Source organism: Eptesicus fuscus, chromosome 8 (assembly GCF_027574615.1).
Source record: "Eptesicus fuscus isolate TK198812 chromosome 8, DD_ASM_mEF_20220401, whole genome shotgun sequence".
NCBI classification, from domain to species: domain Eukaryota; kingdom Metazoa; phylum Chordata; class Mammalia; order Chiroptera; family Vespertilionidae; genus Eptesicus; species Eptesicus fuscus.
The window spans coordinates 25,785,398-25,806,040 of record NC_072480.1 but is presented as its reverse complement, the minus strand read 5'-3'; the positions used below and the strand labels follow the sequence as shown (position 1 = coordinate 25,806,040).

The following is a 20,643-nucleotide window of genomic DNA, read 5'->3' as shown; positions in this document are numbered from 1 at the left end:
AATTAGGTTTATTTAAAAGTGGGCAATGCTCTCCTCATGAAACTCATCTGTGTTTGGATGCTACAAGATCCATTCCAAAAGGAAAGTAAGTTCATTTCTTTAGATCTTACCTAGAGTGGATTTAAAAAAATATTTGAGCACTAGGGCTCTAAAATAAAGGAAATTTAGTGGTGATATATAATAGTTTGTAATTATAGACAGAGTTAAGAATTTGTATACTAAGTGGCATTTACAATAACAAGAGAAAATGGTATTCACTAAGTCTGGCCATTATAAAATAAATAAGCTGGTACCTTAGATAAAAAAAAAAATAATAATAATAAAATAAAATATTAGCCTGCAGCTATCAAAAACAACATGATAGATGTTTCTGGCAGATTAACAAATTTTTAAAATTACCTATCTAGCAGTAAACACAGTAATTAAAACTATGGTTTCCAGAGTGTAACTACCAAGGTTCAAATACACCTTTGTAACATACTCTGGGACTTTGGAAAAGTACTTAAACTTTGTTCTTAGTTTTCCACATCTGAAAAAATGGGCAATTGTACTGAAATGTGGGGTTTGAGGTCCAGACTTCTTTTCATGGGTCCTTGTCTGATGAAGTTGAAGAATAAATTCTTGGACTAACATATTACTTTGATAAAAATATAGAAGGTTATTGGAAGTATAAACAAACTCCAACTGGGCACGGGTATTCCGAAAAGGGACCACTTGTGAAGGGGTCCCCAAATGGAAAAAAAGCCTTCTCTCTCTCTCTCTCTCTCTCTCTCTCTCTCTCTCTCTCTCTGTCTCTCTCTCTCTCTTTTTCTCTCTCTCTTTCGGGAAAATAAATCTAAATCCAAAAATCTAAAATATGAAAATCTGGAATCTAAAAAAATCTGTCTCATGTCCTTTTATCTCCAGTTTATATACGCCCCATCGCTCTTTGTCTCTTCATTTTCCCTTCTAATTGGACCCCTTCCCCATTTTATGACCTGTTTTCTCCTAATTGGTCACTCTTTTGTTTCAAAGTCCAAAACCCACGTGGTGTCCCGCTCTTTCTCTTCCCCTTATCTTGCAACATTCCTCTATCTCCTGTGAAAATATGTTTCCCTCTTTCCAGCATCTGTTGACATTTCCTTATCCTCTGTGAAAGTATGTTTCCTTCTTCCTGGTGCTCTGTGACTTTTCTTTATCCTCTGTGAATGCATGCCTTCCTCCCCCCTTATCCTGTGGCATTTCTCTACCTTCACATAGCCATCTTATCTGTTCAGGTTGTAGTTTCTTTTGATCTCCTTTATGGCTCTCTCTCAGTTGTTCTGGACAGAGATGTTTAATTATCCCTTATGGCTCCCAAGCTGCTCAGGACAGGGCTGCTTTTGATTTACCTTATAATTGCTTTAATTGCTTAGGCCAGTGATACCTCTGTCCTTCATCAATGCATTCCTCCTCCATGGATCCTCTTTATTCCCTAAACCTGTCTATTTTGTCCTTAGAATTCATTTCAGTATGCCCTCCTGTAGTTGTAATAACTGAATGAATTAACATATAAAATGTTTAGAATATTGTCCATAATATAGTAAACTAGAGGCCCAGTGCACGAAATATCCCTTAGCCCAGCCTGCACCCTCTCCAATCTGGGACCCGTTGGGGGATGTCCGGCTGCCCATTTAGGCCCGATCCTGGACATCCCTTTCACAATCCAGGACTGCTGGCTCCCAACTGCTTGCCTGCCTGCCTTCCTGATTGCCCCTAACTGCTTCTGCCTGCCAGCCTGATCACCCCCTAACCACTCCCCTGCCAGCCTGATTGATGCCTAACTGCTCCCCTGCCAGCCTGTTTGCCCCTAACTGCCCTCCCCTGCAGGCCTGGTCACCCTTAACTACCCTCCCCCGCATCCCTGATCACCCCTAACTGCCCTCCCCTGCAGGCTAGGTCCCCCCAATTACTCTCCCTTGCAGGCCTGGGTCCCCCCCAACTGCCCTTCCCTGCAGGCCCGGTCACCCCCAACTTCCCTCCTCTGCCGGCCTGGTCACCCACAACTGCCCTCCCTTGCAGGCCTGGTCCCTTTCAACTTCCCTTTCCTGCTGGCCATCTTGTGGTGGCCATATTGTGTCCACATGGGGGCAGGATCTTTGACCACATGGGGGCAGCTATATTGTGTGTTGGAGTGATGGTCAATCTGCCTATTACTCTTTATTAGATAGGATAGAGGCCTGGTGCATGGGTGGGGGCCAGCTGGTTTTCCCTGAAGGGTGTCCTGAATCAGGGTGGGGGCTCCGTTGGGGCATGGGGTGGCCTGGGCAATGGGCCTGTGGTGGTTTTCAGGCTGGCCATGCCCCCTGGTGACCCAAGCGGAGACCCTTGTATCTGGGGTTTATTTATCTTCTACAATTGAAACTTTGTAGCCTTGATTGGAGCCAAGCCTCCTGCTTGCTTGGTGGCTTCAGCCATTTCTGTTGGAATTTATTTATCTTCTATAATTGAAACTTTGTACCCTTGAGTGGAGGCCTGGGCCCGCCAGGATGTGTGGAAAGTTTGGCTTCCTCCATTGCCAGGGAAACCCAATCCTCCCTCCTGCTGGCTCCCTGGCTGCAGCCATCTTGGTTTGAGTTAATTTGCATACTTGCTCAGATTTGCTGGTGGGCGTGGCTTGTGGGTTTAGCAGAGTGATGGTTAATTTGCATATTACTCTTTTATTAGGTAGGATATCACATAAATATCAGCTGTTATTAAAATTATTTTATAATAATACATGTATTATTGTTCAATAGTTACTCAACAAAATTTATATGTATTTTTATTGTTTTAAAATGACCAAATATCTATACATATTGTGAGAAAATAAAAATGGTACCAACTTATTGGAGAAATACACAAAAAAGTGATTGCTACTCTGAAGATTACAAAGGTGGAATATTTGTTCTGAGTTTCACATAACAAATAGAGTTTACAGCTATACCTGGGAATAAAGGCTATCCCAGGCTGAAAAAATACTAAGACAGTAGGAAGAAGTGATTATACATAAGGTACCCAAGGGATGGGATGAGAAGTGGACCAGAAAGTAGTCTTTGTTTACATCAATTATAACAATAAGAATTGCATATTTTATTTTGGAATCACTGAAGGGAGACAAACATTTTTATTTTTCTCAGTGGGACTGTATCATGATTAGTTTTTATTCTAAAACTAGAGGCCCCATGCACGAATTCATGCACAGGTGGGGTCCAGCTGGCCCAGCCACAATCGGGGCAGATCGGGGCCGGGCCTGTCAAGAGGAGGAGACAACGGGAGGTTGGCTGGCCAGCCCGCCCTGATCGGGGCCCAATCAGGGCCAGGCTGGCTGGTGGGAGGGGCTGTGGGCCGTGGGCAATGGACCAGCTGACACCGGCCCAGAATAGGGTGGGGGGCCATCAGAGGCCAGCAGCCTGGGGGAGGGGCATGGGTGGTTGGTCAGCCGGCCCTGCCCCTGATCAGGGTGGGGGGGTCAATATGGGGTGGGGCTGGGTGGGGAGAGGGGCTGCAGGAGATTGGCCAGCAGGCCCTGTCCCCTATTGAGGTGGGGGGTGATCAGGGGCAGGGCTTGCCAGGGGGAGGGGCTGCAGGAGGTTGGCCGGCCAGCCCCACCCCCTACTGGGGTGGGTGATGCAATCAGGGTTGGGTCAGCCAGGGGGAGGGGCTGAAGGCCTATTGTGGTGGGGTGGGCTGATCAGGGGTGGGGCTGGCCAGGGGGAATGGAGGGGGTGTTTGGCTGGCGGCCCCACTCTTGATCAGGGTGGGAGAGTCTGATCAGGGGCAGGCTGGCAGGGGGGAGGGGCCGTGAAGTTGGCCGGCCAGCCCAACCCTCTGATTGGGCCATTTTGCTGTCTTCAGTGGGCATCACAGCGACCGGTCATTATGGTCATTATGGCTGTTACAGTTGCTGGCTTTTTATATATAGATGCTAACTATTATATTAGCATAAAGAATGAATTGACGACAAGATTTTGGAAATAAGGAAAGCCATTGAAAAATAAATTTTTCCAAGTGCTAAATGCTGAAAGTGTGTATTAGAACAGTGATATTCTGAATGGAATAAAAAAGAAAAAAAGATGTTTGAAGGATATTTTATGTGAAGACATAAAAGTCTGTACAATTTATTAAATACAGTGGAGAAAGGGAGAAGAGTAGGAGTAAGTGAAAAATAACTGAGGTTTCTATCTGCCTTTGTAGGAGGACAGTGGTGCCCTCTAAGAGAAATAGGAGAAAAACGAACACCTGTAAAATTCTTTATTTGGCCAGGGCTTTTAATAATAATGCCGTTCAATATTAGTGCACATAGTTTAACTTCATTACAGCCTTAGATGTTTTATTAGAATGCTGCCAGAATTTCCTCCTAAACATCAGCATGGATGTCTGCACCTGTTTGTTGCAGTCCCAATAGTGTGCATATTAATATTAATATATAGACTTCTTATTTAACAATGCACAATTATTGACTAATTATCCAGACATTATAAGAAATGTCTGATTGTAAACCTTCCTTGTAGACTGTTTTATAAAAGCAACAATCCTACCATTCTAAAATCTATAGAATCATCCAGAAATAACCACCCTTTGTGGTCAAACTGGCTTGGTCACAAAGCTAAGCTCTACAAAATAAAGATTTCTGGTTACATGTCAAAGTTCTGCAGCATGCATTTGCAGAGCACCTATATATAACAAAATTAACTGAACAGACACAACAGTGGAATTTAGGAGCAAATCCTGATGGCCACAATAAAAGCTACAGTGAACAGAGGAGCAGTAATTTCAGCAAATGGTCCTGTTGAATAGAAATGGGTGGTCTGTGCTAAGTCTGCAGCCGTTTTTTGACCAAACACAATAACAATTGTTCTCTCTCATAATGAAGACAAGATAATGAGTCATTACAACTTTGTTCTCCAGTACAATGAGTTTGCCAACTGGCAGGACAATAAGCAATACTGTTTAAGGTAATAAATGCAGTATCCCTAAGGTTTATATTTACTAAACCTTCAATCAAAAATACAATGTGATTTTAAAGGGGGAGGGAAGATTTTTAAACCTGTATATGCTCATTTTATGTTAGCTATATAAAATCATACACTACTGTATAAACTCATATATTAAATTTAAAGATGAGGTTAGATGAAAAAATAGTGTCGTGTATGTTAATCACTTAGTCTTATTGACTTTTACATGAGTCTCTAAGGTACTAATTTCTGGATTGATGAGGTTACACTTTTGCACTGCACACAGCTACTCTAGTATTCCCCCCCCTCTTCAACTTCTTGTATGTATTGTCTTCCTCATACAAAAATCTCAAAGTCAGATTCTTTAAAACTTTGATAAAAGTGGAGATAATTTAAATGCATGTGCAATTTTTTTGTGTCTGCTCTCTATAAGTCCAAATAAGGAGAAACTTAAAACAAAAGGATATCAAAATATATAGTCTATTTTTTGGGGAAAAAAAAAGCTTTGCTTATATTAGCCTCATTTAAGGAAACATGATATACAAATGGATTTAAATGGAAGCTGAAAAAAGAGAAATTGATTTCATTCTATATGAATGTGATCTCTCAGTGGTTAGAGCATCAGCACATGGACTGAAAGGTCCTGGGTTCAATTCCATCCAAGGGTACCTGCCTTGGTTGCAGGCTTGATCCCTGGCCCGGGTTGGGACATGTATGGGAGGCAACCAATCAATGTGTCTCTCTCTCATGGATGTTTCTTTTTGTCTCTACCCCTCCTTTCCACTCTCTCTAAAAGTCAATGGAAAAAATATCCTCGGGTGAGGATTAAAAAGAAAAAAATGCAAAAGAAGAAATTTTTGAAAATTGCATCCATATAAAAAATAATGAACAAAATCTCATAAAATAGTTCCGGTTTTTAATCTATGAGAACATAATCCTAAAATATATTTACTTATAACAGGTTAATTGGATAATCCTGAGATTAGGCATATTCAACAACTGTCTTTTCCCAGGTTTCCTAGAGAATGAGACCAGAGAAAATATTTAGGTGTGAAAATCTTGTTGGGGAAATGTGATGGCAAGGAACAAGCAACAGCATTGGACAGAGAGAACAAAGCAAGGAAGGAGGGAGAATTAATGCAAGGATAAGTCGACCAACACCATAGGCAGTTGATTCTCAATAATTTGAGAGAAAATTTTATTTTATTTTATTTTTTTTATTATATATTTTATTGATTTTTTACAGAGAGGAAGAGAGAGGGATAGAGAGTTAGAAACATCGATCAGCTGCCTCTTGCTCACCCCCTACTGGGGATGTGCCCGCAACCAAGGTACATGCCCTTGACCGGAATCGAACCTGGGACCCTTGAGTCCGCAGGCCGACGCTCTATCCACTGAGCCAAACCGGTTTCGGCTGAGAGAAAATTTTAAATGCATCCCAGGTGTTTCTTTTCCCTCACTTTTGAGTTTATACTGGTAGGCAGAGGTTTACCCTTAGTGCCTCAGGCCACTGTCTTGGCAGATAAATGTTGAGGTGGGAAGTGAGAAGCCTTGGCATGGGTCTGAGAAGAGGTCAAAGCCTTTGCACAAGTTTTCTCCACAAAATAACCATACTTCAGTGAGAGACAGCAGGAACTGAGTTCTGACCTTCTGCATAAGAGGAGGTAGAAACAACAGACAAGAGAGATGATCATAAACTGATTGACTTACTAACATGGAGGCTTAATCAGACATGGACTATGATGGGCAATTTTATGTGCCAACTTGACTGGACTAAGAGTGAACATATATTTTGGGGCGTGCCTGTGAGAGTGTTTTAGGAAAGATAAGCATTTGCATGGGTAGACTTAGAAGGAAAAAAAGATCACCCTCACTAATGCAGGTAGGTATCATCCAATCTGTTGAAGGCCTGAATAGAACAAAAAGGAAAGGAAGAAGAAAAATATGCCCTTTGCTTGCATTAGGACGTCTATCTTCTTATGCTTGGTAATCAGCTTTTCTGGTTCTTGGGTCTCCAGAATCATACCTGGAGATTTATACCATTAGTCTCTGGTTCTCAGATCTTTGGGTTTTAAGGAGCAAGTCCACCACTTTGGGTTTCCACCTGGGTCTCCACCTTGCTGATGGTAGATCATGGGACTTCCCAGCCTCCAAAATCCAGTAAGCCAACCCTGAATAATAAACTCCATTTATCTCTATATGTGTTCTATAGGTATAGTTTCTCTGAGGAACCTAACTGGTCCACAGACCAATCTCAGAACCTAAATATTTTTAAATGTAAACATTATACCAAATTATGTTTCATAATGCATATACTATTAAGACACAAACTTGGGAAATATAAACATTTATTGTTTTCCTCAAAGTAATTCAAATTCAAATTTCTATAAAATCCCTTTATTAATATTCTTTTCTTTATATTTATTTCAACATAAAATATAGCATGTAAAATATAATGCAAAGATTTAAGAATGTAATTACTGTAGTATTCTGAAGGTTTTAGTAAAGCTATAAAATGTATTGTTATGCAAATTAAAATATAGCTTAAAAGATGGCTCATTTTTACAAATAAATTGTAGTTCAAGAAAAGAAATAAGCTATGCATTCAATTGATTAAGATCATATATATAAATACAGGTATTTACATAAACATAATTTATTGAGCTATAATTTGCATAACATATGACTTGCCCATTCAAAGAATACAATTAAATGGCTTTTAGAATAGTGAAAGACGTATAAATATCACAAGAGTCAACTTTAGAACATTTCATCAGCACAAAAAGAAACTTTATAAACTTTAACTGTCTCTTGTCACCCACATCCTCCTCCTCACATATAGTGTATTAAAATGGGCTATACCAAGTTGGATTACAAAATTGAGACATATCAGTTCATTGCATTCATAATTAAATGTATACAGTAATAGTTTATTGCTGTTTTAGTCTTGGTGCTTCCAAGGCTAACTATGAATTTGCGTATAAATTCATTCTCTTTTCTGATCCCACTATTTTTGACCACAAAAGTAATATGCTCAGTTTGGATTTTCCATTTCTCTGTTGCACTCCATGCAGTGCAAAATTAAGTACACAACTATTTTTAATGTGGTTTATTTCATTTTCTTGATCTTGTTTTTGTTCTCATTCTCATTCTTTTCCTCACTCTCACTCTCTGCACCCCTCGCCCCCTTCTGCCTCCTTATTTTACTCTTTCTTCTTCCACAGAAATGTTTCATCCACAGAAATTTACATCCTAAAAATCTCAAGGACTCAAATACTATTACATAATTTTCATCTATTGGTGGCTAAGTATGCAAAGATAAATTTGACTAGAAATAAACCATCCAAGGAAGAATCTGCTCCATGATATCTTTGTCAAATGAATATCCAACATTTCCACGATGGGACGTTCATCCCTTTATGTCAGGGAAATTGATCCTATGCAGTAACAACTCTAGTTATTTCTTATGCTGTGGTTGAAATGTGTCTCATTAATTTCCATTGACTATTTCTTATTCTAATCAGAAATACATATGGTAAATATAAACCCTCTTTCATATTTTAACTATATGAAGATTGCTATTATTTGGCTTTTCAAGTTTCCTTTATAAAGTTAAATATATTCATGACCTCCCGTCTTTCTTATGATGTAGTATCTAGAGATCTCTATCTCCCTAAACTTATTCTCTATATTCTGAAACTTATCATGTTCTTATTAAACTATGACATCCAATTTTTGTAATACAGGTATTACACAGATTATCTGATGACCTTGTTTTTATTTTTTGTTTTTTGCCCCCCTTGCCTATCCCCCCAAATCAATAATTTCCCTCAGGAAATATCTTTTGAGGTGGTAATTCTGGCCCACAGTTATATTTACTGAACTTACCGTCAACTAAATTTCTGGGTGTCTTTTAAAATCTGGAGGGGGAAAAAAGTTCCAGCCCACCGTTCCCCATAGTATAAAATTTATTTTTAGCTCAAAGTTCTTCATATACTGTTCTCTCAAATTCCCATCCTTGCCCTTCCACTCCTTCCCCCACTCGCTCCTTCATATTACAAAAATAAGTTATTCATGTCTGTGTCCAAGAAGCTGATAAATCTTTTTAGAAATCTTTAGAACATAAACTATAAATAAGCAGTAATTTGTTCCCAACTGAAAATGACTTTATAAAAATGGTTGCTTATTCAAAACTGCAATGAAATACCACTGTACACCTGCTAGAGTGGCCACTATTAACAAATAGTGGCCACTCTATCAGGTTCCTCCTTGTACTTATTTTAACCACAGAGAACCACACAACAACAGGAGAAATAACAAGTGTTGGAGAGGTTATGGAAAAAAGGGAACCCTCATTCACTGCTGGTGGTAATGTAAACAGTACAACCCCTATGGAAAGCAGTCTGGCGATTCTCAAAAAATTAAGAATAGAGCTACCATATGACCCAGCAACCCCACTCGTAGGTATATACCAAAAACACTCAAAATCATGTATTCACAAAGATATATGCACCCCTATGTGCATTGCAGCATTATTCACAGTGGCCAAGATGTGGAAACAACCAAAGTGTCCTGTGATAGAGGACTGGATAAAGATGTGGTTCATATACAGAACGGAATACTACTCAGCCATAAGAAAGGATGAAGTACTGCCATTTGCAACACATGGATGGGCCTTGAGAACATTACACTAACTAAAATAGGTCAGACAGAAAAAGCCAAGAACCGTGTGATTTCACTCACAGGTGGGATATAAAACGGAAACTTTTGAACACAAACAGCAGAGTGGTGGTTGCCAGAGGGAAGGGGGTGGGGGAGGAAGGGGTCCTATTATGAGATTACAGAAGAAGATTAGACTTTGGGTTGTGAGCACACCATGCAACATACAGATCTTGTAACATAGAAATCCACACATGAAACCTATATGTTCATCTATATATGTTCATGTTGACCAATGCCAACCCAATCAACTTAATAAATAAAATGAAAAAAAAAGGTTAATTTTCCAACAGTGAAGATAAATAATTATAAAATTTGTACATATTAATTTAGAAGTCACAAATAAAATTTTATTTTAGGTACCTCAAATTTGTCTCATCACCCCATTAATTATTCCTTATGTTTAATTCATTATGTACCTTTCATCTCTATTTTCTTCTACATTTTATTTCTCTTTTAAATTTGACCTGCCACTATTGCCCTCCTTCTCATTTCCCTTTCATATTTTGTTCCTCCTTGTACTTATTTTAACCACACAGAATGTGCACATTTATTACTTAAGTGGAGAAATAAAAATAATCAATCCAGGCTTTCCATGTTTTCCCCACATATATTCTGTTTCACTGCATTCTACCAGATGTTATTATTGGCATATTCTGAACTATAAATACTTTCCTATACAGCTAGAATAGGAAACAAAACAAAAACAAACAAAAACAAAACAAAAACAAAACAAAACAAAACAAAACAAAAACACTACTACATAAATAACATGTTTTATTTCTTCCAGAAGTACTTTTAAAATGAACTTTTGCCCTGGTTGATGGGGCTCAGTTGGCTGAGCTCCCAGTAAGGAAACCATGCCAGTTAAATTCCAGGTCAGGGCACAGATTCAGGTTTCCAGTTTGATCCCCATTTGGGGTGTTTACTTACTGGAAGCAACCAATTGATGTTTCTTTCTCTCTTTCTCAGTCTCCCTCACTCTATTTCTCTAAAATCAATAAAAACATATTTTAAAAATGAATTTTCAGCCTGGCCTGCTGGCACAGTGGTTCAGTGTTGACCCATAAATCAGGAGGTCATTGGTTTGATTCCTGGTCAGGACACATTCCCCTGGTTGCAGGCTCCATCCCCATTAGGGTGCTTGCAGGAAGCAGCCAATCAGTGATTCTCTCTCATCATTGATATTTCCAATTCTCTCTCTCTCTCCCATCCAGTCTGAAATCAATGAAAATGCATACTTCAGAAAATGAATTTTCTTTCTTTATATCAACTGAATTGTCTCTTATTTAGATTTGTTATTTCTCATATTTCATGATATTTTCTTTATAGCTGCAGCTATAAACCTACAAGTAATGTATTTTTTTATTGCAGCTATAAACCTACAAGTAATGTATTTTTTCACTCTAACCTATCATAAAGGGCAAAAGTTATATAATCACATTAATTAACTAAATTTTCAAGATATTTTAACAAATGTGATAGTATATGGAAATTATAATAAATGTGGTGGTAATGTGGGCCATATTATCATAATTAATTCCATAATTATTTCCAGAGGAATTAATAACTATTTTGACATTATTTTAAAGTTTCATTTTTATATAATGAAGATGGAAATTAGTAGATATGTTACTATATTTTATGTGAAAACATTATAGTTAAAATAAAAAACATTATAGTTAAAAATCAGTATTCTTTTCTTTTTTAGTTCATCTTAGTATATTAATAATTTAAATCATTTTTTATTTATGTGAATAAAAATGGAATACTTAATCTGTTAACATTCCAGTTAATGTAGGTCTAAATTACAAAGCATTTTTTATTTTCCCTCTCATTTCTTTTGTGTTATAATTGTAGTGTTCTATTTTCTTTGTAGGTTTCATTCCCTTAAACATTTGTGTATAGGAATTTTGAACAAAGAAAAGTTTAGAAACAAACTAATAATATTATACCCTTTATTTTTTCATTAATACATTTAGCAAATATGTATTGAACTCACTTTTATGAGCCCATAACTAAGAATATAACATAGCTTGACAGTCTGTTATTACAATGAACTAGCAATTTCTTTGGGTTAAAAAGAAAATCACTGCAAGAAATACTGTGTTATTTCTACCTTCAAGTTTGCTGGCAACAGTCCTGATTTATGCCAGTTCCCTACTGTCCATATGATTAGCATCCCTTTCACACTCAAAGTTTACTGTTTTGTAGGGTCAGTTGTATGTTGTCCCTAGGTAATCCACCCCTATGCTCAAATCAAGGAGTCTAAACTTGGCAATCAGTCATATATACTGTTAAATAAATATTAGTCCACAGTTAAAGTGTCATGTCAGTTGTTTTGAGTTATCTTATTTGCCCAGATGTCTCACATCCCACAAATCCATGACCGTGTAAACAAGTTTTTTAATATATACTTTTACCCTAGATTTTTCAGACAGTGCAGCTTTTCCTATAACTACATTGGACTCAAATACTGAATAATTATTTTGCATTGAACAATTAAAGAAAGAGATATAACCTTCTTGACATGAGTTCTTTTTCACAATTCAGAAATTGCTGTGTTTTGTTCCCCTCCCCCCTACCCCGGGAATATGAATCCCTTTAATAAAATTGTTATTCTATATTAAACAAAACTCTCCAATAAATGTTGTGCACTGTGGATTGAAATTGTGTTTATCATTACTGTTGTCATTACTATTTATGTGGAAACAGATAATTCTTTGTGGACTCTTTTCACTGTTTACTCTAATTAATGGCAATATTTTTTAATCTTGAGAAGGATAAGTAATTTCCAGAACTGCTATTTTTCCCCTATTAATATAGATATTCTCAACTTAACTGAAAGGTTTCTATAATGAATAAAAATGTAATATAGATAACAAAATGCTGATATGTAATACAAAATAAGAATTATTTGTTATTTTTAACATTAGAATGATCATGAATGACCTATTAGTTATTTATATTGTTATAATTATCTAAATACTAGGGGCCCGGTGCACAAAATTCATGCACTGGGGGTCGGGGGTCCCTCTCACATACTGAGAGCCCTTAGGGGATGTCCTACTGACGGCTTAGGCCTGCGCCCCATGGGGAGCAGGCCTAAGCTGCAGTCTGGCCTCCCTTTGTGGGAGGCAACCGGGCTGGTCAGGGGAAGGCACCAGCCCCATCACCCCGCTACTGCAGCCACTGACAGTCACCACAGCCACCAAGGTGTTTTTATCAACATGGACTCCAGTCCATTCACCAAGAAAAAATGACAACTTTCTTTAGGCATTTTCAAGATGTGTCTTTCATAGGATATGCATTTCTTTCTTTTTTTTTTTTTTTTATCCTCGTCTAAGTATATGTTTCTATTGACTTTTAGAGAATGTGGAAGAGAAAGGGAAAGACAGAGAGAAACATCAAAGTGAGAGGAACACTTTGATTGGTTGCCTCCTGCATGAGCCCTGAGCTGGACCCCGGCCAGGGAGGAGCCTGCAACCTAGGTACATGCCCTTGATCAGAATCAAACCCAGACCCTGCTGTCTGCAGGCTGAGGCATTATCCACTGATTTCAAACTGGCTAGGGCAGAATATGACATTTCTTAGCGCTCCAGCAGCGGACCTTCATTTTTTTCTCCAGAAGTGTGGTGGAAAAACCCTAGATCACCTTTTTGGATTCTTATTACCCAAGTTACTAAGAATATTACCAGTGGCATACAAGAAGCTTAGCCAATGTGCAGTCAGGAAAGGTGTTTCCTCTATAGTTCACACCAATCAATGGCTGGGCCCTGCACAGGCCTAAAGCCTCTGGCCGAAGCTTTAGGCCTGGGAAGGCACCTCCAGCTCCCTCTGATCACCGGCTCAACCCTGCCCAGGCCTGTCCAGACCGAAAGCCTCTTGGGCAGGAGCGGAAACCCAGCTCCCTATGATCAATCGCAGGGGGTCCCCTCCTGCCCAGGCCGAAAGCAGACCTCCAGCTCCCTGTCCAGGCGATCGATCACGGGGGTCCACTGGTGTACCAGGCTGCAGTGGACACCCAGCTCCTTGCGATGGACTTCAGGGGGTCTGCTCCCTCTCATCAATTGCAGGGGGTGCGCTCGTGTACCAGGACGAAAGCCTCCACCAGATACCCAGCTCCCTGCTATCGATTGCAGGGGTCTGCTCTGGCACCAGGCCAAAAGCCTGGCATGGCTTGGCTGATGGATGTGGTTTGTGGGCGTGGCTTGTGTAGCGGAGTGATGGTTAATTTGCATATTACTCTTTTATTAGAGAGGATTCAAATGTGCTCTGTCAAAAAGGGTACTTATCACTTAGTAAACATATCTGTTCATACCCAAAGATTAACAAAACAAGGCACTAATACAAGTTCAATTATTTACTATCAGTGCTCAAAAGTACTTGCTCTATTAAGGTGGACTGTATGTTCTACATGTGTGTAACAGATATAATAATATTTTCATGACAGAGTTGGAGTTTATTTTTGAAATTTTCAATTAAAAAACCCATATAAAAGCACAATGTAAATTATACAATACTTACTAATTAATGTCATCTTTATTATAAAGAAACTGCTTTCTGAAGATAAAAGTGGTAAATGTAAGAGAATCAAAATTTTCTTAGACTAGCTTTCATTGCAAGAACTCAAAAAATGAGGTTATTTATTCATAGAGATAAAAGTAATTGCTTCTTTTTAACTCTAAGGAAATTATCACACAAAACACATTGATTGAAGTGATGGGTTATAAGAAAATGAAACTAGATTTAATTGGACTTAAAATTAAAAATCATGTTGCTACAGTTGAAGCAGTAGTCAAATATTGTTTAATCACAAGCTGTATATATTCTTTTATTTATTCCCTCAAGGAAAATAAACATTAATAAAGACATTATTTAGATAATTCTCTTCTGTCCAGTAAAATCACAGATAAATGAAATAACTATATGATTAGAATATTGCACTTTATCAAATGGAACATATTTAATAGTCATAAAAATTAGTTAATAAACCTTGAACAGGAAACTATACTTCCATGATCACACTAAAATAGCATTCTTCAGAAAAATAGCTTTGTGTTTTAGATACTTTACTGAATGTAAGCATAGTCTATAGCTAGTTACATTGAGACATTATGAAAAGCAAATGCAAGCATTAATAGAACCTGTGTCAAATAAAGAATAAATACTATCTAATAAAGAGGGAATATGCAAATTGACCACCACACTGTCACAAAGATGGCAGCTCCCAGTCCCCTCAGCCCCACTGGAATCCCCCAGTTCTTTTAGCTCTGCTGGGGGGGAAGGGGTGGCAGGTGGGTCTGGCCACTCCTTGTGCTTGCTGTCAGAGTCCTACAGTCCTTTCAGCTCAGCTGGGGGGGCGGCAGGTGCATGGTGCCGCCGGACCCACCCTTAGTTGCCCAGCCGCCTAGGGCCGGCCCGAGGCACAGGCAAGCCTGGGATGGTGACTGCCCAGCCACCCAGGGTGGGCCCAAGGCACAGGCAAGCCTCCGATGCCAGCTGTCCAGCTGCCCAGGGCCGCCCGAGGCACAGGTAACCAGGGCCGGCCAAGGCTTGTGCTGCTGGCAGTGGCAGCAGCAGTAGTGTGATAGGGGCATCGCCTTCCTATGATTGCCAGGTCGCCTCCCACCTCTGAGGGCTCCCGGACTGTGAGAGGGGGCAGGCTGGGCTAAGGGACCACCCCCTCCAGTGCATGAATTTTCATGCACCAGGCCTCTAGTAGATTATAAAGAGAATTTATACGCATGCTGTTGATCATACAATACTCTAGTTTTATAATCAGTCTTAGGTATATTCAGAATTTTTATGCTATTGAATTATATATTAATGGGCAAAAAGAAATGATTAATAGTTTTCAGTACCACTTCTAAAACTCTTAAAATAAAATAATGTTATTATTACAAAAAATGCAAAAGAAAATTCACAGTCATTCAAAAGAATTCAAGATATTTTGTCAATATTTTGACTATCTTTTCCTAAGAATCCAGTGACTGTAACATATACAATAAAATCCATAAGTGGGAGTCAATATATATTTCCAATATATAATGAGTCCTGTCATCCACCAATTGACCAAAATCATACCAATAAGAGAAATAAAAATAATAAACAAGCACAAATATACTTACCTCTCATTTAACCCATACACTTGGTGAATAATTCTTGCCATTTATTTAACAAATGTGTGTTGCTACAAATATTTTCAATACATCAATTATTCCTAAAATATTTCATTCTAATAAATTATATGTAAGAGACTGTTACAACAAATATCTTCTATATAATTTTATAAGATTACTCTATGGGGTGGGATTTGGGGAAGGCTAGAAGAGGTCAATGGAAGGAAGAAGGGGACATAAGTAGTACTTTCAACAATAAAGGTTTTAAAAAATAAAGAATCAAAGGCTGGGGGAAAAAAGATTAATCTAGACTGAGTTCTTAATTTATATACATTCTAATGACATAATATGATCTATAGTCTGTATTAACCTTGTATAATTTCCATGGACATGTACAGGTGTAAAATTATGTAAATTAAAGTCAAAAAGTGAAAAAAGATGCAACTTTTTTGTTAAAGAAAGCAATTAAATTTTTTTTTTCTGTTTTTGCAAACAGATCTTAACTTTGGTTCTAGGCAATTATATTTTGTTGCATCTCAGGATTCCAAAAGACTGAAAGAAACCTGAACACATTTTTAAATCTAAGGTATTTCTTATATATCTAACACTTTATCTCTCACCACAAGAGCTAAGTTTAGGTGAAACATTCTTAATATACTCAGCAATCTTAAGATACTCAATTAGAATAAAATATTACTTGTGAAATCACTTTGAAATTCTATCTCCATATAACTGAGAAAAATTACCAGAACACTTCAGAATCTATAAGAAATCCATAACATATTTTCTATTAAATTGTATTTCTGGGAAATAAAGCTTTCAAAATAGTGAAAAGGAACATATACGTATGTGATATCTCCTTTTCCTCTCTGAAAATTTGCATTATCTTTTCTTACACTGTCTAGGAATCTGATAATCAGATCTTGAATAGAAGACACTAAGCTGACCATATCCTTGTTTTTATTGAGAACTGTTTAGTCATATCTAGCTTGGGTGGCGGGGGAAATGAGGCAAATGCACCAAAATTATTACATAGAGATTGAAAAGCAAAGCTTCAGGTAGTAAAATCTTATATTGTTAATAGTTATTAAGTAATAAGTATTTAGATGAATTAGTAATATTTTTATGCTTTAATTTAGGTCAGGCAATGCACATGCATTTTCTCATTTAATCTTCACAGTAACTAAATAGTGTATTGTCACTGCAATTTCCCATGAAGGGAACCAATGTTAGCATTGACAGTGTGAGAACTCAACTGTTTGAGCCCATAATCACGTGCTTGGAAGTTCTGATATGCAGTAGCTAACAGAAGGTATGATCATATATTTAGGTTAGCATTTATCATTTCCATATATATCACCAAAATATCTATTGTAACTGCATTGGTATTCTAAGAAGTTCCAACAGTTTAAGACATAAAAAGTCAAAATACTGGGATAAGAAACTGATACTAAAATCAAAAGTGAGACAATAGTAAATAGTTGTAACACATAAATAGGACAGATAGGGGAAGATTTTGTTGTTTATTTATTTCTCTTTATTTTATAATCTGACTGGGAATAAAGCTGGAGACCGGCAGTTCAACTCTGGACTAAAAATAGAATAATTCATATAAATATTTAGAGATTATTAGAAAACTAATATACCAGCTTAATTACATTAATATATAAAATTTTGCTTCTATATAGGTCCTTTACTACCCTCCTCCTTTGTGTTATTCTTGTCATACAAATTATGTTTTTATACATTGTGTGTCCATCAAAAATATTTACTCTTGTTTTATGCAGTTGCCATTTTAATCAAATACATAAAAAGATGTTTAGTGATGTCTCCTAGTACTCTTTGTTTCTTCACGTGAAGTCCACTTACTGTCTAACCTTATCTATTATCAGCTTGAAGAACTCCTTTTAGCATTACTTATGGAAGAATTCAGTTAGTGACATCAGAGTTATTGCTTCTCTGTGAGCAGCATTAATTTCATTTTCAGTTTTGGAAAGACCATTTTCCTGGGAATAGAATTATTGTTTAATCATCTTTCCTTATAGCACTTTGAATATGTCATCAAAATCACCCATGGTCTCTGTGTTTTTTGTGAGAACTCAGCTGTTTATCTTACTGAAGATCACTTTTGTATATGATGTTTGATTTTTTTCTTGGTCCTTTCTAGGTTTGCTGTTTGTCTCTGGCTTTTGACAGTTTGATGATGATACATCTAGACATGTATCTCTTTGATTTCATCTTACTTGGGGTTGATTAACCTTTCAATCAATTTTGATGAGTTTCAGCATTATTTCTTTACATATTTTGAGACTTTATCTCTCACTTGTCCTCCTGTTATTTCATACATAAGTGTAATTAGTTCAGATCACCCAACACCTGTGGGACAGTGTGCTTGATAGTGTCCCACTGGTCTCTGGAGATCTGCACTAATTCTGTAGTCCATACTCTTTGATTAATTTTTAGAGTTCTGAAAAAGTACAATTTTATAATTTTTTATGGCTCTTATTACTTTCATGGATAAGTATATTTTTCAACATCCTTGTTTACGCATTGTGAAGTATTTCTCTCAGCATATATATTTTTTATTTAGCAAAAGTGATTAATTTAACTCAGGTGGTTGAAAAACAATTGGAGTTTGAAATCCACTTAGAGGATTACCACTTTGCTTTTAGGAAGGAATGATCTTATATAATAACTAGAGGCCTGGTGCACAAAATTCGTGCGCAGGTAGGGTCCCTAGGACTGGCTGGTGATCAGAGCCAATCGGGGACTTCCTTTATTCCGCACTGCCCCCTTGTTTGTCAGCACACGTCAAAGTGAGTGATTGAACACCTGGTCTCCCAGTCAAACTCCTGAGGGGGCACTTTGCATATTAGCCTTTTATATACCAGATTTTCCAGCGTATAAGACAACTAGGCGTATAAGACGACCCCAACTTTTCCAGTTAAAATATAGAGTTTGGGATATACCAGCCCTATAAGATGACACCCGGCGTATAAGACAACCCCCGACTTTTGAGAAGATTTTCCTGGGTTAAAAAGTCATCTTATATGCCAGAAAATACGGTATATATAAGATTATCTTTGACTCCATCAATTAGAGCCTCCTCCTTCTTTAAAAACAGTAGGTAGTGTTTTTTCATTTACTTACATGTTTATTCAATGAGGTCATCTCTTGAACCTAAATTCTAGAGGATCAAATTCATTCTGTCAATAGTTCTTCAAATAACTTCCAAACACAATTAGTTCTTTTAAGTTTTCTATGACTATTTCTTTTTTCTGTAATTTATCATTACTGTTGAAAGTATTGCAGATGTACTCTCTGTGCCCCCCCCATTGACTCCCTCCATCCAGCTCCCTTCCCCTTCCCTGGCCCTCCTGTACTGCACTATTGTCTGTCCATGGGTTAAACATATATGCATATAGGCATAGAAGTTCTTTGGTTAATATCTCCCTCATCCCTTCCTTCTGAAATATGTCATCCTGTTCCATGCTTCTTTGTCTCTGGAACCATTTTGTTCATTAGTTTATTTTGTTCATTAGATTCTACATATACGTGAGATCATATGATACTTGTCTCTGACTGGCTTATTTCACTTAGCATAATACTCTATGACTATACCAACCACAATTATTGAAAATCAGTACTTTTTTTTTTCAATAGAAAGCAGGAAAATAATTTATTTGAAAAGATGGCAGAAGTAAGAAATTCATCCTGAAAATATTCTGTGTTGTAATTCTTTGGGACAGATTTCCCCTTGAACATGCTCTCCTATTGGCTGCAACCCTGAAGTCTTACTATCTTACGACAGATTTTAAACACATCACTAATGCTCAATTCAACAGCACATATACTAAAATTGGAATGACACAGAGAAGATTAGCATGGCCCCTGAACAAGTCAGTACTTTCTATAGTTTTCCTGTGAAATTAAAAAAATATGTATTTTTTTCTCCTGAACTATCTTGAATATTCAGGGTCCTAGTATATCCGAGAGAATGGGTGCCATAATAACCTGGATTAATGGGGGATCCTGTTTATATTCTGAAAGCAAATTTCTCTATAAGTATGCTTTGGAAAAGATTTTAACCAAAAATAGGACATGATTAATAGTATTCCATATGATAAAGATAATTGAGGATTTACTCTAAAAAATAAAGGAAACAGATCACTCAGACCTAAAGAGTCTGTGAATATCAAACTCTAGTGTGTGGTATTTCAATCCTGCCTGTAGGTGGGGGGTACAAGGCTTTGCTTGGGAGGCTTCATGGTAGGACACTGTCTTCCCCATACCAGACTTGTGCAGCCAATGCATTGCAGTTTTCTGAAAAGAATTTCAGTCAAGGACTCAATTTTCTGATTTCAGACAAGTCATTCTCATACATGAATTTGCATTCCTATTCCTGGCACCATTACTTGAGACCTCCTTAAGGAGGCCTTAACTGAAACATTATTCTCCACTTTGATTCTGTACCTTTCCAATCTAGCCTCTTCCCCCTCTTTTTGCACTAAGCCCATCGGCCTATGGATAGGTATAAGTAACTGCCCTAGCTGGTTTGGCTCAGTGTGTAGAGCATTGGACTGAGGACCAAAGAGTCCCAGGTTCAATTCCAGTCAAGGGCATGTACCTTGGTTGCAGGCTCCTCCCGGCCCAGGCCCTGGTCAGGTCTCATGCAGGAGGCAACCAATCGATGTTTTTCTCTCACACCAGTGTCTCTCTCTGTCTTTCTCTCTCTCTCCCACTCTCTCTAAAAATCAATGGACAAATATCGTCAGGTGAGGATTAACAAAAAATTAAAAAACAGTAATAAAAAATTTTTTTTAAAGAGATAGAAGTAACTTCTTCAG

At 37.7% G+C, this 20,643-nt stretch overlaps 1 pseudogene; it reads left to right on the top strand.

Moving 5' to 3' along the window:
• The first annotated feature begins 19,625 nt into the window (after positions 1-19,625).
• LOC114232999 (U6 spliceosomal RNA) lies at positions 19,626-19,739 on the top strand (annotated as a pseudogene).
• Positions 19,740-20,643: the final 904 nt, after the last annotated feature.